Raw genomic sequence first — 14,343 nt, forward strand, 5'->3', positions numbered from 1 at the left:
TTTGCAGATATTTATGATGGATGCACTGTATGTTTTGAAATCTTCTGAAGGTTGACAACATGCCGAAAAAAACACAGCAGATTACGACCAGTCGGCGCGAGAGACCGTGCTGTGACTCCCTCCTTTTCCGCTGACCCATTGGCAGTATCACTTTTCGGCCCGCGTTAACTCCCATAACCTTTTGTAATAAAAGTCTGCGATCGGATGCATATTTGTGTTGCCCATCAGTCATAAAACATCGAACTTCACGTTCACAGTCTGCCGTGTGTTTTTGTAGCGATCGAAATCATATTGAACCCGCGAGCTAGAGTCACAATGAGGAGACTGAGTCTCCCACTTCACTCAGCAGTCAGTATCGCTTCTCGGCCTTTTGGCTAAGACTGCGATCGCCTCCAGTTTGTGGAAAACTCTTGCCTGTCTGTGGCATTTGTTTATACACTGTTTGGAGAATATATTACCCTCTTTCTTTGTGGAAATTATTTCAGCTGATATTAATAGTTGAGACACTTACACAAAGGAAGACATTGGCCCAGAGGATTGCTAGCCTGTACTCTGTTCATGAAACATCCAGACCAGGTCAACAGGGAAAAGGCAAGTGTGCTTCTTAATTAGTTATTTATTGAACTGTTTTACCTGTCTTTAGCCATTTTAAGTAGCATTTTACAGTGTTTTAGTGTCTTTCATTTGTAGTGTGTGGTGCCTCCACCATGTCGGGTAACTATGCTGGCATGCGGAGGCACCACAGTGTCCGCTTTATACTCAGTGAGGTTGACGGAAAGCCCATGGTTATGTCAAGGCTTGATTTTTCAAGGAAACTGATTCAGAGAACCCTAAACTTCAAGCCTGATGACATAAACTGTATTGTGACTTTGCCGTCCAACAAAGGATTTGACGTGAGCTTTCATTCTGCAATTGCATTAAGAGATTTCTGGACACGATATGAAAATGAAAAGACCCAGTTTTCTGCTTTCACTGTTGAAAAACTGACTGACAATGCCTCTAAAACGGTTATTGTCAGAATGTTCAATGAGACAGTGAATGCAGACGATATTTGTTTGTGGCTGGGCAGATACTGCACTGTGAAAGGCCAGGCTACCAAGGTGAGAGATGAGGATGGCATCTGGAATTGCGCTTGGAGGATCCCCATTCAGCAATGGCAGGACCCCCAAGGCTTCCAGGGCCTGAAACAGCTACCACCAATGATAGTTCTGGGTAACAACAGGGGCTACATCCATTACCAGGGCCAGCCCAAGCTCTGCCGCAAATGTGGCGAACATGGGCACCTGGCAGAAGCATGCAAGCAGATCATTTGTGGGAAATGTAGAGAAATTGGACACACTTTTCAGGAATGCACCAACAGCAGAAAGTGCAATCTCTGTGGAGAAACTAACCACCTCTTCAGAGACTGCCCCAAGTCTTTTGCCAACAAAGTAAAAGCCACAAAGCAAACAGAAAACGGACAGAATGTTGAACAGTTAACAGAGCTAATTGAAGATGCTGGGCTGGAAAATTCAAATCTCCCGCCAAATCCTGTGATTGGCGAGCAGGGATCAGGTGAGGCGGGAGAAGGGGAGGGGCCTGCAATCGCCCCACCAGTGGAAAGTGTTGAAGAGGATGGGGTGATGCAGGCAGAGGGCAGAACTAGCACCGAACAGGAAACTGATAGCGAGGATGCCACCCTCCCCAATGCCCAGCAGGCCAAGAGGCCTATATCAGAATTGTCCTCTGACTCCCCTGCGGTGACAGAGAAGAAGGGAAGAGCTGGGGACTACTCAGACAGTTCATCTGTGGAGGAACCCAGAGTCTTCCCTTCCGATTCTCCAAATGAGGCCTCTTTCTTAACCATAGCTCTGCAATCAACCCCTAAGGACTCAAAACTCAACGCAACCCTGCGTCAGAGACCAACTCCAAGAGTCCGAAAGGGAAATGGAGTTCACCCCCCTCACTTTTCACCCATAGAAGTGAAGGAAGAACTCCATTCACATGAATGTGATTAACTGTCCTTGTTTTTAATACCTTTTAGCCTTTTAGGATGTCATACTTGTTATTTTTAACCATACTCATGACTCTCACCTTCTCAACTATTAATGTGAGAAGCGTAAAGTCGAGAGTTAGAGCTCAGACTGTTTTATCCTTTCTTAACACTTTTAAGTCAGATGTGTTTTTAATACAGGAGTGTGGCCTACCGTTTTTAAACCACTATAGAGAGTGGGAGGACTTATGGCCAAATCCATCAATCTGGAGCGGATCCAACGCAAATAAAAATGACGGAGTGGCCATTTTAATCAAAAACCCTCTCGTCTTGGTGAAGGGCAGCACTGTGGTGAGAAGCGGTCGGGCACTTTTAGCACACTTGACTTTTATGGGAAAGGATTTTAACGTCTTAAATGTTTATGGTTTTAATGAAAAAAATGACAGGTATGACCTTTTAAAAGACTTGCAGTCCCACATGCTAGGTAGGGCACCTTTAGTTGTAGGGGGAGATCTTAATTGTATTTTAAACAGGAACGATAGGAAAAGAGCAGGAGGAGATTTTAAAATTGACAAAACATCGGTTTTATTACAGGACATATGCAGGGATTTTAAACTCTTGGACTGCTTTAAAACCATGCATCCTAGAGAGGAGGGCTTCACCTGGGTCAGTGGTGATGGCACCAGAGCCTCTCGCATAGATTACATTTTATCCCGTGATTGCCCACCAACCGATGCTAGATTAACACAGGTGTTCTTTTCCGATCACGCAATGCTATCCTGCACCCTATCACTACCTTCTGGTGTGACTTCAGGAAGTGGTCTGTGGAAACTCAACTGCTCCCTTTTAGAAGATAGGGAGTTAGTTAGGCAGTATAGGGAGCAGTACAGTGAGTGGCAGACCCTTCAAGACTTTTACGATACACGTGCACACTGGTGGGAAATGGTTAAGGGACGGACCCAGACTTTCTTTAGACAGGCAGGTAAGAAGAAAAAAGATAGGGACGACAGACGCATGTTGGGACTGCAAAAACGACTCCAGAGATATTTTAACCTAAACCTACAAGGGATGGATTTTAATGAAGAAATAAAACAAGTTAAAACAGAGATGTCGATATTAGCAGAAATCAAAAGCAAAGGTGTCATTTTAAGAAGCAGGGAAAGGGAGATAGAGGAAGGGGAGAAGTGCACAAGATATTTTTTTAAGAAAATTGTAAATAAAGGGGGAAACATTTTAAAACTAAAGACAGAAAATGGGTGCACAGCGGAAACAACAGGAGAAATTAAAACAACTATAGAAACATTTTATAAAGAACTATACAGTGAAAAACCTGTGGAAACGGACACCATAACTGAAGTTTTAAAATTCATTGAACACAGAGTTGAGGACAGTGTGCTTTTAACCCAAGATTTTACACTTTTAGAGTTGAACAAAGGTCTTAAGAGCTTTAAAACAGGAAAGTCACCAGGACAAGACGGGCTTCCCTTGGAATTTTACTTGACTTTTTGGGACATTTTAGCACCTGACTTACTTGCTGTTTTTATGGATTTTGAAAGACTCGACCGACTTCCTGACAGTTTTAGAATAGGGATAGTAACCCTACTCCACAAAGACAAAGACGAGACTGACTTGAAGAACTGGAGACCTATAACGCTTTTAAATCTGGACTGTAAACTTTTTAGCAAACTCTTATCATCTCGAATGACTTTGTTTTTAGATGACTTGATTCACCCGGATCAAGCCTGTGCCATACCGGGGAGGAGGATCACCGACAGCCTCCTACTGATCCGAGACACCATCTGTTATGTGAGAGACAGAAACATCCGGCTAGTAGTTCTAAATTTAGACTTTGAGAAAGCCTTTGATCGGGTCTCGCACCAATACCTTTTCCAGGTACTGCAAAAAATGGGGTTTCCAGAGAGATTTATAGCTTGGGTGGGGTTGCTGTACCGGGGCATTACCAGCAAATTCGTTGTTAATGGGCATCTGACAAAAGCAGTGAATATAAACTGCGGCGTCCGTCAGGGATGTCCGTTATCTGCCCTCCTCTATGTTACTTGTATCGAACCACTGGCACAGATCTTGAGAAGGGACAAACGAATCACTGGGGTTAGAGTACCAGGGAGCGGGGGACTGGACACAAAATGCATTTTATATATGGACGACATTAATATCTTATGCACTGACCTTTTATCTGTCAACAGGACACTTGACTTGACTGACTGGTTTGGACGGGCTTCTGGGTCAAAGCTTAACAGGAGCAAGACCCAAGCCCAGTTTTATGGACCCTGGGAAATGACTGAGATGACAAGACTCCCCCTGACTGTGACCCAGACTGACCAGAGGATACTCGGGGTCAAATTTGATAGGGAGGGGGGAGGGGAAACTAATTGGCCAGACATGGTAGGGAAAGTTAGGCAGAGACTGGGGTACTGGAGACTTAGGGGACTGACGATGGAAGGAAAGGTTTTAATCATCAAAGCAGTGATTTTACCTTTGCTTTTACTTACCAGTTCTGTTTTTATCCCACCTAGAAAAGCAATATTGGACCTTGAGCGTGCCATTTTTTATTTCCTGTGGGGGTCAAAGTGGGAACGACTAAAGAGGGACATCATGAAGAAGCCAAAAGAAAAAGGAGGAAAAGCAGTGCCGGACCTACACTTGTTTTTAGGAAGCAGATACACCACACTTCATATCACAGCCGCTACAGCCCCATCCAGAAACCCCAAGACAGCAGCAATGACACGGTTCTGGATGGGGACCTACCTCAGGAAAATCAAGATTTTAACCAGTGATCTTAAAGTGCCTGTGTCCTTTAACTTACCACCAGCTTATGCTGTTATCCAGTCCTTTCTATGTTGTTTTAATCTTGAGCAGGAGGAGTTGCAAATTTTATCTAACCAACGCTCTCTTATCTCTGTTGTGCAGGAGCGGGAACCAGTGAGTCCAGTGCGCTGGCTCACATTTGGCGAGCCATCATCAGTTTGGCGCAACGTGAACCATTCCGCTCTCCCAAACAGACTCCGGGACCTGTCATGGATGGTGGCTCATGAGATCCTCCCAGTCAGGGCCGTGATGCACTCCCGGGGCATGTCAGCGCACCCAACGTGTCCTCGACCAGGTTGTGGCGCGCCTGAGTCGGTGAGGCACTTGCTCTGGGAGTGCAGTGCTGCCGTAGACCAGTGGGCAACAGCCGACTCCTTAAAATTCCTGTACTTGCCAGCAAGGGAGGTCCTCACAGCACCGTTGGTAATGTATGGGGTGAGCCAAGAACACATTCCAACCTGTGACTTCGCCAAACAGTGGCTCACCCTGGCCGCCATCAAATACGCCATATGGACCTCCAGAAACTTGCTGGCAAGAAAGCACATGCAGATCCCCCCCGCGGCTGCGATCCGAATGGCCGCAGCAATGGTCAAAGAGGCCGAAGCTGCAGGTGGCAGGCCTAGGACGCAGCCACAAAGAAGAATCGCCTCTGTGCCCATTCGGATGAAGGAGTCGGAGCTACACAGGAAAAGGTCAAAGCAGCAGCGGCCTGACTCTCCGGGTGAGGCAGGTGGGAAGGAGCTTCAGGGTGGGGATCTCCTCTGAGCACCAGGACAGGATCCCGAGAGACCAAACTGTTTGGGGGAGCGGAATGAGTTACCCTTGGTAGGGATTCTTTCCGCTCCTGCACTGCAAAGGACAGAAGACATTTTAACTTTTGCACTCCCCTTTACAGACTTTTATTGTGGACACTCGACACATTGGACATTCATTGAAGAAACGCTTTTATGTAAACCTTTAACTTGTGACAATTTTATCTGTAATATTTCTTAAAAGATTTTTTTTTGATCGTTTAAGCTTGGTTTTTTACAGATTACATTATTTATCATTGTTTTGTCACTTTTATAACTTAAAATTGTATGCCTTAAACATGTGAAGGTTTATGTAAAACGTCTGATATAAGTGTCAATAAAAAAATTTTCAAAAGAAAAAAATCTGTTCTTATCAGTTTAATATCTGATACGTCCCCTACCCGGGGACCATATATTAAATTGCTTTTTGGAACAGGGAGATGGAAAAGGGGCTTGCCCCGTCCACTCCACGCATCGACCTGTTATTGCAGCACTTCCAGAAACGGTGCACCCCCCTCCCTCAACGTGTTGAAAACAGACCACGTAGGACGTGTCTCTAATGTGCCCTCGCCTTGATTTCTTGTTTTCGCCATGCTAGCGTGCAAATTGCGTATGTGTTGACTGAGCCCCTCTACCAGGTGCGCATTTCTAATAGTCATGCGCTATGGCATCATTTACACACTTGCCCAACTTCTCTTTTTGGAACTTTGGCCGTGTTTGAACTTTTCGCCACTGTCTGGCACTTTCCTTTTGAGGACCTGTTACATGCATCTCACTGTAAAATGAATTGAACCGGTACCTGTTGAGTGAGACCACTAGCTGCCAGTTCAGTCAGATGAATAGATCCATTCCCCCAACGTGAAAATCCACTCTGCATAATTTCTGCCGCTGTTTGCCACAGTCGGGTCTGTGCCGATATGTCAAAAGAAAGGCAAACACTCTTCATATGGTTGCGCTTTTATTTATAATATTATTTTCTTCTTTCCTTTAGTTTCAAACAGAGAAGCATGTGGATATATTTTTAACAAAGTGTTGTTCACACTCCAGACCAATAGGTGGCAGCAGCGGGCGGATCACGCCGTGTCTCTAATGTGAGGAGACAGGCCTGTTTTTTAGTCTTTCCGCTGACTTTTTTCTTTTAAATGCAGATCAAACAACACTTGATTGCAGTGTCATTTATCTTTGTCTGGTGTGAACTCACTTAGGTTTTTGCCTCATTTATTGGCGATCAATGGACAGCCTGGCCATGTTAGCTTAGCTTTTACTATGGATATACAGCATGGCGTGATGAGATATGTGCCCATTTCTCTCAAGTAAAATGTGAACAAGTTTTGTTCAGTCTCACTACAAAAGTGTCTCTTGTATATTAGCGTCCTGTAGATTATCAGAGCCTTTATAGTGTGTGGTTCTGGACTGGTCATTGCTATACATTGCCAGCACCATCACCTATCATCGTATGACCGTGAATGAGGCCCCTGTGTGTGAGGTGTACAAGTCATACTTACCTGGCAGGGGAGATACCATGATCAAGAAGGTGGTTCACCCAGGGCGAGGCTCGGTCACTGCACTCCGATTGAGCTGACCTCTGCGAATTCCCCAAATGTGGGAATCTCGACTGCATGATTTCTGGTAGTGGGGGACTGCGTTCGCGCTCTCCCCTTATGTGCTTGTTTAATGCAACCAACAGCTGTGGCAGCATATGGCACTAGAGAACCGCGTGCATCAAACGCCATTTCACGCTCAATCACAGGCTTTGCCCTTGCCCGTTGTGTCAGTGCAAGTCGGTACCGCATCACTTCACATCTGTGCCACTACTGAAGAAGCAAAAGAAGCTCCTATGATATTGTTATATCCTCACACTCAGTCATTTAGAATAATATGTGGGTTGCAACTGATGCCCCCGCCCACCGTATTAAAAGTGGGGCATTTTTCAGTGAAACGCGTCAAGTCACAGTGGCAGCGGCTCTCCGTTGTTAATATAAAGACAGTCAACGAGTAGAGACAAATCTTAAATTGTTTACTTTAGTTTGCAGATATTTATGATGGATGCACTGTATGTTTTGAAATCTTCTGAAGGTTGACAACATGCCGAAAAAAACACAGCAGATTACGACCAGTCGGCGCGAGAGACCGTGCTGTGACTCCCTCCTTTTCCGCTGACCCATTGGCAGTATCACTTTTCGGCCCGCGTTAACTCCCATAACCTTTTGTAATAAAAGTCTGCGATCGGATGCATATTTGTGTTGCCCATCAGTCATAAAATATCGAACTTCACGTTCACAGTCTGCCGTGTGTTTTTGTAGCGATCGAAATCATATTGAACCCGCGAGCTAGAGTCTCAATGAGGAGACTGAGTCTCCCACTTCACTCAGCAGTCAGTATCGCTTCTCGGCCTTTTGGCTAAGATCAAGTGTAGTATCTGTTCTTATCAGTTTAATATCCGATACGTCCCCTACCCGGGGACCATATATTAAATTGCTTTTTGGAACAGGGAGATGGAAAAGGGGCTTGCCCCGTCCACTCCACGCATCGACCTGGTATTGCAGCACTTCCAGAAATGGTGCACCCCCCTCCCTCAACGTGTTGAAAACAGACCACGTAGGACGTGTCTCTAATGTGCCCTCGCCTTGATTTCTTGTTTTCGCCATGCTAGCGTGCAAATTGCGTATGTGTTGACTGAGCCCCTCTACCAGGTGCGCATTTCTAATAGTCATGCGCTATGGCATCATTTACACACTTGCCCAACTTCTCTTTTTGGAACTTTGGCCGTGTTTGAACTTTTCGCCACTGTCTGGCACTTTCCTTTTGAGGACCTGTTACATGCGTCTCACTGTAAAATGAATTGAACCGGTACCTGTTGAGTGAGACCACTAGCTGCCAGTTCAGTCAGATGAATAGATCCATTCCCCCAACGTGAAAATCCACTCTGCATAATTTCTGCCGCTGTTTGCCACAGTCGGGTCTGTGCCGATATGTCAAAAGAAAGGCAAACACTCTTCATATGGTTGCGCTTTTATTTATAATATTATTTTCTTCTTTCCTTTAGTTTCAAACAGAGAAGCATGTGGATATATTTTTAACAAAGTGTTGTTCACACTCCAGACCAATAGGTGGCAGCAGCGGGCGGATCACGCCGTGTCTCTAATGTGAGGAGACAGGCCTGTTTTTTAGTCTTTCCGCTGACTTTTTTCTTTTAAATGCAGATCAAACAACACTTGATTGCAGTGTCATTTATCTTTGTCTGGTGTGAACTCACTTAGGTTTTTGCCTCATTTATTGGCGATCAATGGACAGCCTGGCCATGTTAGCTTAGCTTTTACTATGGATATACAGCATGGCGTGATGAGATATGTGCCCATTTCTCTCAAGTAAAATGTGAACAAGTTTTGTTCAGTCTCACTACAAAAGTGTCTCTTGTATATTAGCGTCCTGTAGATTATCAGAGCCTTTATAGTGTGTGGTTCTGGACTGGTCATTGCTATACATTGCCAGCACCATCACCTATCATCGTATGACCGTGAATGAGGCCCCTGTGTGTGAGGTGTACAAGTCATACTTACCTGGCAGGGGAGATACCATGATCAAGAAGGTGGTTCACCCAGGGCGAGGCTCGGTCACTGCACTCCGATTGAGTTGACCTCTGCGAATTCCCCAAATGTGGGAATCTCGACTGCATGATTTCTGGTAGTGGGGGACTGCGTTCGCGCTCTCCCCTTATGTGCTTGTTTAATGCAACCAACAGCTGTGGCAGCATATGGCACTAGAGAACCGCGTGCATCAAACGCCATTTCACGCTCAATCACAGGCTTTGCCCTTGCCCGTTGTGTCAGTGCAAGTCGGTACCGCATCACTTCACATCTGTGCCACTACTGAAGAAGCAAAAGAAGCTCCTATGATATTGTTATATCCTCACACTCAGTCATTTAGAATAATATGTGGGTTGCAACTGATGCCCCCGCCCACCGTATTAAAAGTGGGGCATTTTTCAGTGAAACGCGTCAAGTCACAGTGGCAGCGGCTCTCCGTTGTTAATATAAAGACAGTCAACGAGTAGAGACAAATCTTAAATTGTTTACTTTAGTTTGCAGATATTTATGATGGATGCACTGTATGTTTTGAAATCTTCTGAAGGTTGACAACATGCCGAAAAAAACACAGCAGATTACGACCAGTCGGCGCGAGAGACCGTGCTGTGACTCCCTCCTTTTCCGCTGACCCATTGGCAGTATCACTTTTCGGCCCGCGTTAACTCCCATAACCTTTTGTAATAAAAGTCTGCGATCGGATGCATATTTGTGTTGCCCATCAGTCATAAAATATCGAACTTCACGTTCACAGTCTGCCGTGTGTTTTTGTAGCGATCGAAATCATATTGAACCCGCGAGCTAGAGTCTCAATGAGGAGACTGAGTCTCCCACTTCACTCAGCAGTCAGTATCGCTTCTCGGCCTTTTGGCTAAGATCAAGTGTAGTATCTGTTCTTATCAGTTTAATATCCGATACGTCCCCTACCCGGGGACCATATATTAAATTGCTTTTTGGAACAGGGAGATGGAAAAGGGGCTTGCCCCGTCCACTCCATGCATCGACCTGTTATTGCAGCACTTCCAGAAACGGTGCACCCCACTCCCTCAACGTGTTGAAAACAGACCACGTAGGACGTGTCTTTAATGTGCCCTCGCCTTGATTTCTTGTTTTCGCCATGCTAGCGTGCAAATTGCGTATGTGTTGACTGAGCCCCTCTACCAGGTGCGCATTTCTAATAGTCATGCGCTATGGCATCATTTACACACTTGCCCAACTTCTCTTTTTGGAACTTTGGCCGTGTTTGAACTTTTCGCCACTGTCTGGCACTTTCCTTTTGAGGACCTGTTACATGCATCTCACTGTAAAATGAATTGAACCGGTACCTGTTGAGTGAGACCACTAGCTGCCAGTTCAGTCAGATGAATAGATCCATTCCCCCAACGTGAAAATCCACTCTGCATAATTTCTGCCGCTGTTTGCCACAGTCGGGTCTGTGCCGATATGTCAAAAGAAAGGCAAACACTCTTCATATGGTTGCGCTTTTATTTATAATATTATTTTCTTCTTTCCTTTAGTTTCAAACAGAGAAGCATGTGGATATATTTTTAACAAAGTGTTGTTCACACTCCAGACCAATAGGTGGCAGCAGCGGGCGGATCACGCCGTGTCTCTAATGTGAGGAGACAGGCCTGTTTTTTAGTCTTTCCGCTGACTTTTTTCTTTTAAATGCAGATCAAACAACACTTGATTGCAGTGTCATTTATCTTTGTCTGGTGTGAACTCACTTAGGTTTTTGCCTCATTTATTGGCGATCAATGGACAGCCTGGCCATGTTAGCTTAGCTTTTACTATGGATATACAGCATGGCGTGATGAGATATGTGCCCATTTCTCTCAAGTAAAATGTGAACAAGTTTTGTTCAGTCTCACTACAAAAGTGTCTCTTGTATATTAGCGTCCTGTAGATTATCAGAGCCTTTATAGTGTGTGGTTCTGGACTGGTCATTGCTATACATTGCCAGCACCATCACCTATCATCGTATGACCGTGAATGAGGCCCCTGTGTGTGAGGTGTACAAGTCATACTTACCTGGCAGGGGAGATACCATGATCAAGAAGGTGGTTCACCCAGGGCGAGGCTCGGTCACTGCACTCCGATTGAGCTGACCTCTGCGAATTCCCCAAATGTGGGAATCTCGACTGCATAATTTCTGGTAGTGGGGGACTGCGTTCGCACTCTCCCCTGATGTGCTTGTTTAATGCAACCAACAGCTGTGGCAGCATATGGCACTAGAGAACCGCGTGCATCAAACGCCATTTCACGCTCAATCACAGGCTTTGCCCTTGCCCGTTGTGTCAGTGCAAGTCGGTACCGCATCACTTCACATCTGTGCCACTACTGAAGAAGCAAAACAAGCTCCTATGATATTGTTATATCCTCACACTCAGTCATTTAGAATAATATGTGGGTTGCAACTGATGCCCCCGCCCACCGTATTAAAAGTGGGGCATTTTTCAGTGAAACGCGTCAAGTCACAGTGGCAGCGGCTCTCCGTTGTTAATATAAAGACAGTCAACGAGTAGAGACAAATCTTAAATTGTTTACTTTAGTTTGCAGATATTTATGATGGATGCACTGTATGTTTTGAAATCTTCTGAAGGTTGACAACATGCCGAAAAAAACACAGCAGATTACGACCAGTCGGCGCGAGAGACCGTGCTGTGACTCCCTCCTTTTCCGCTGACCCATTGGCAGTATCACTTTTCGGCCCGCGTTAACTCCCATAACCTTTTGTAATAAAAGTCTGCGATCGGATGCATATTTGTGTTGCCCATCAGTCATAAAACATCGAACTTCACGTTCACAGTCTGCCGTGTGTTTTTGTAGCGATCGAAATCATATTGAACCCGCGAGCTAGAGTCACAATGAGGAGACTGAGTCTCCCACTTCACTCAGCAGTCAGTATCGCTTCTCGGCCTTTTGGCTAAGATCAAGTGTAGTATCTGTTCTTATCAGTTTAATATCTGATACGTCCCCTACCCGGGGACCATATATTAAATTGCTTTTTGGAACAGGGAGATGGAAAAGGGGCTTGCCCCGTCCACTCCACGCATCGACCTGTTATTGCAGCACTTCCAGAAACGGTGCACCCCCCTCCCTCAACGTGTTGAAAACAGACCACGTAGGACGTGTCTCTAATGTGCCCTCGCCTTGATTTCTTGTTTTCGCCATGCTGGCGTGCAAATTGCGTATGTGTTGACTGAGCTCCTCTACCAGGTGCGCATTTCTAATAGTCATGCGCTATGGCATCATTTACACACTTGCCCAACTTCTCTTTTTGGAACTTTGGCCGTGTTTGAACTTTTCGCCACTGTCTGGCACTTTCCTTTTGAGGACCTGTTACATGCATCTCACTGTAAAATGAATTGAACCGGTACCTGTTGAATGAGACCACTAGCTGCCAGTTCAGTCAGATGAATAGATCCATTCCCCCAACGTGAAAATCCACTCTGCATAATTTCTGCCGCTGTTTGCCACAGTCGGGTCTGTGCCGATATGTCAAAAGAAAGGCAAACACTCTTCATATGGTTGCGCCTTTATTTATAATATTATTTTCTTCTTTCCTTTAGTTTCAAACAGAGAAGCATGCGGATATATTTTTAACAAAGTGTTGTTCACACTCCAGACCAATAGGTGGCAGCAGCGGGCGGATCACGCCGTGTCTCTAATGTGAGGAGACAGGCCTGTTTTTTAGTCTTTCCGCTGACTTTTTTCTTTTAAATGCAGATCAAACAACACTTGATTGCAGTGTCATTTATCTTTGTCTGGTGTGAACTCACTTAGGTTTTTGCCTCATTTATTGGCGATCAGTGGACAGCCTGGCCATGTTAGCTTAGCTTTTACTATGGATATACAGCATGGCGTGATGAGATATGTGCCCATTTCTCTCAAGTAAAATGTGAACAAGTTTTGTTCAGTCTCACTACAAAAGTGTCTCTTGTATATTAGCGTCCTGTAGATTATCAGAGCCTTTATAGTGTGTGGTTCTGGACTGGTCATTGCTATACATTGCCAGCACCATCACCTATCATCGTATGACCGTGAATGAGGCCCCTGTGTGTGAGGTGTACAAGTCATACTTACCTGGCAGGGGAGATACCATGATCAAGAAGGTGGTTCACCCAGGGCGAGGCTCGGTCATTGCACTCTAATTGAGCTGACCTCTGCCAATTCCCCAAATGTGGGAATCTCGACTGCATAATTTCTGGTAGTGGGGGACTGCGTTCGCGCTCTCCCCTGATGTGCTTGTTTAATGCAACCAACAGCTGTAGCAGCATATGGCACTAGAGAACCGTGTGCATCAAACGCCATTTCACGCTCAATCACAGGCTTTGCCCTTGCCCGTTGTGTCAGTGCAAATCGGTACCGCATCACTTCACATCTGTGCCACTACTGAAGAAGCAAAAGAAGCTCCTATGATATTGTTATATCCTCACACTCAGTCATTTAGAATAATATGTGGGTTGCAACTGATGCCCCCACCCACCGTATTAAAAGTGGGGCATTTTTCAGTGAAACGTGTCAAGTCACAGTGGCAGCGGCTCTCCGTTGTTAATATAAAGACAGTCAACGAGTAGAGACAAATCTTAAATTGTTTACTTTAGTTTGCAGATATTTATGATGGATGCACTGTATGTTTTGAAATCTTCTGAAGGTTGACAACATGCCGAAAAAAACACAGCAGATTACGACCAGTCGGCGCGAGAGACCGTGCTGTGACTCCCTCCTTTTCCGCTGACCCATTGGCAGTATCACTTTTCGGCCCGCGTTAACTCCCATAACCTTTTGTAATAAAAGTCTGTGATCGGATGCATATTTGTGTTGCCCATCAGTCATAAAACATCGAACTTCACGTTCACAGTCTGCCGTGTGTTTTTGTAGCGATCGAAATCATATTGAACCCGCGAGCTAGAGTCACAATGAGGAGACTGAGTCTCCCACTTCACTCAGCAGTCAGTATCGCTTCTCGGCCTTTTGGCTAAGATCAAGTGTAGTATCTGTTCTTATCAGTTTAATATCTGATACGTCCCCTACCCGGGGACCATATATTAAATTGCTTTTTGGAACAGGGAGATGGAAAAGGGGCTTGCCCCGTCCACTCCACGCATCGACCTGTTATTGCAGCACTTCCAGAAACGGTGCACCCCCCTCCCTCAACGTGTTGAAA

At 45.3% G+C, this 14,343-nt stretch overlaps 8 non-coding genes and 2 pseudogenes across 8 annotated transcripts; all 10 read left to right on the forward strand.

Annotated features, from left to right (window-relative positions):
• The first annotated feature begins 1,019 nt into the window (after positions 1 to 1,019).
• Positions 1,020 to 5,563, forward strand: LOC144462826 (uncharacterized; annotated as a pseudogene).
• Positions 5,564 to 5,926: 363 nt separating this feature from the next.
• Positions 5,927 to 6,105, forward strand: LOC144462912 (U2 spliceosomal RNA; annotated as a pseudogene).
• A 981-nt stretch (positions 6,106 to 7,086) lies between these two features.
• LOC144463049 (U1 spliceosomal RNA) lies at positions 7,087 to 7,250 on the forward strand. The gene has a single exon (XR_013491191.1). It is a non-coding gene; the product is annotated as a U1 spliceosomal RNA (small nuclear RNA).
• A 719-nt stretch (positions 7,251 to 7,969) lies between these two features.
• Positions 7,970 to 8,160, forward strand: LOC144463363 (U2 spliceosomal RNA). The gene has a single exon (XR_013491504.1). It is a non-coding gene; the product is annotated as a U2 spliceosomal RNA (small nuclear RNA).
• Positions 8,161 to 9,141: 981 nt separating this feature from the next.
• On the forward strand, positions 9,142 to 9,305 carry LOC144463062 (U1 spliceosomal RNA). Its single transcript, XR_013491204.1, has one exon. It is a non-coding gene; the product is annotated as a U1 spliceosomal RNA (small nuclear RNA).
• A 719-nt stretch (positions 9,306 to 10,024) lies between these two features.
• LOC144463386 (U2 spliceosomal RNA) lies at positions 10,025 to 10,215 on the forward strand. Its single transcript, XR_013491527.1, has one exon. It is a non-coding gene; the product is annotated as a U2 spliceosomal RNA (small nuclear RNA).
• A 981-nt stretch (positions 10,216 to 11,196) lies between these two features.
• LOC144463066 (U1 spliceosomal RNA) lies at positions 11,197 to 11,360 on the forward strand. Its single transcript, XR_013491208.1, has one exon. It is a non-coding gene; the product is annotated as a U1 spliceosomal RNA (small nuclear RNA).
• Positions 11,361 to 12,079: 719 nt separating this feature from the next.
• Positions 12,080 to 12,270, forward strand: LOC144463291 (U2 spliceosomal RNA). The gene has a single exon (XR_013491432.1). It is a non-coding gene; the product is annotated as a U2 spliceosomal RNA (small nuclear RNA).
• Positions 12,271 to 13,251: 981 nt separating this feature from the next.
• Positions 13,252 to 13,415, forward strand: LOC144463118 (U1 spliceosomal RNA). Its single transcript, XR_013491260.1, has one exon. It is a non-coding gene; the product is annotated as a U1 spliceosomal RNA (small nuclear RNA).
• A 719-nt stretch (positions 13,416 to 14,134) lies between these two features.
• Positions 14,135 to 14,325, forward strand: LOC144463292 (U2 spliceosomal RNA). The gene has a single exon (XR_013491433.1). It is a non-coding gene; the product is annotated as a U2 spliceosomal RNA (small nuclear RNA).
• The last annotated feature ends 18 nt before the right edge of the window (positions 14,326 to 14,343 follow it).

This window comes from Epinephelus lanceolatus, chromosome 4 (assembly GCF_041903045.1).
Source record: "Epinephelus lanceolatus isolate andai-2023 chromosome 4, ASM4190304v1, whole genome shotgun sequence".
NCBI lineage: Eukaryota > Metazoa > Chordata > Actinopteri > Perciformes > Serranidae > Epinephelus > Epinephelus lanceolatus.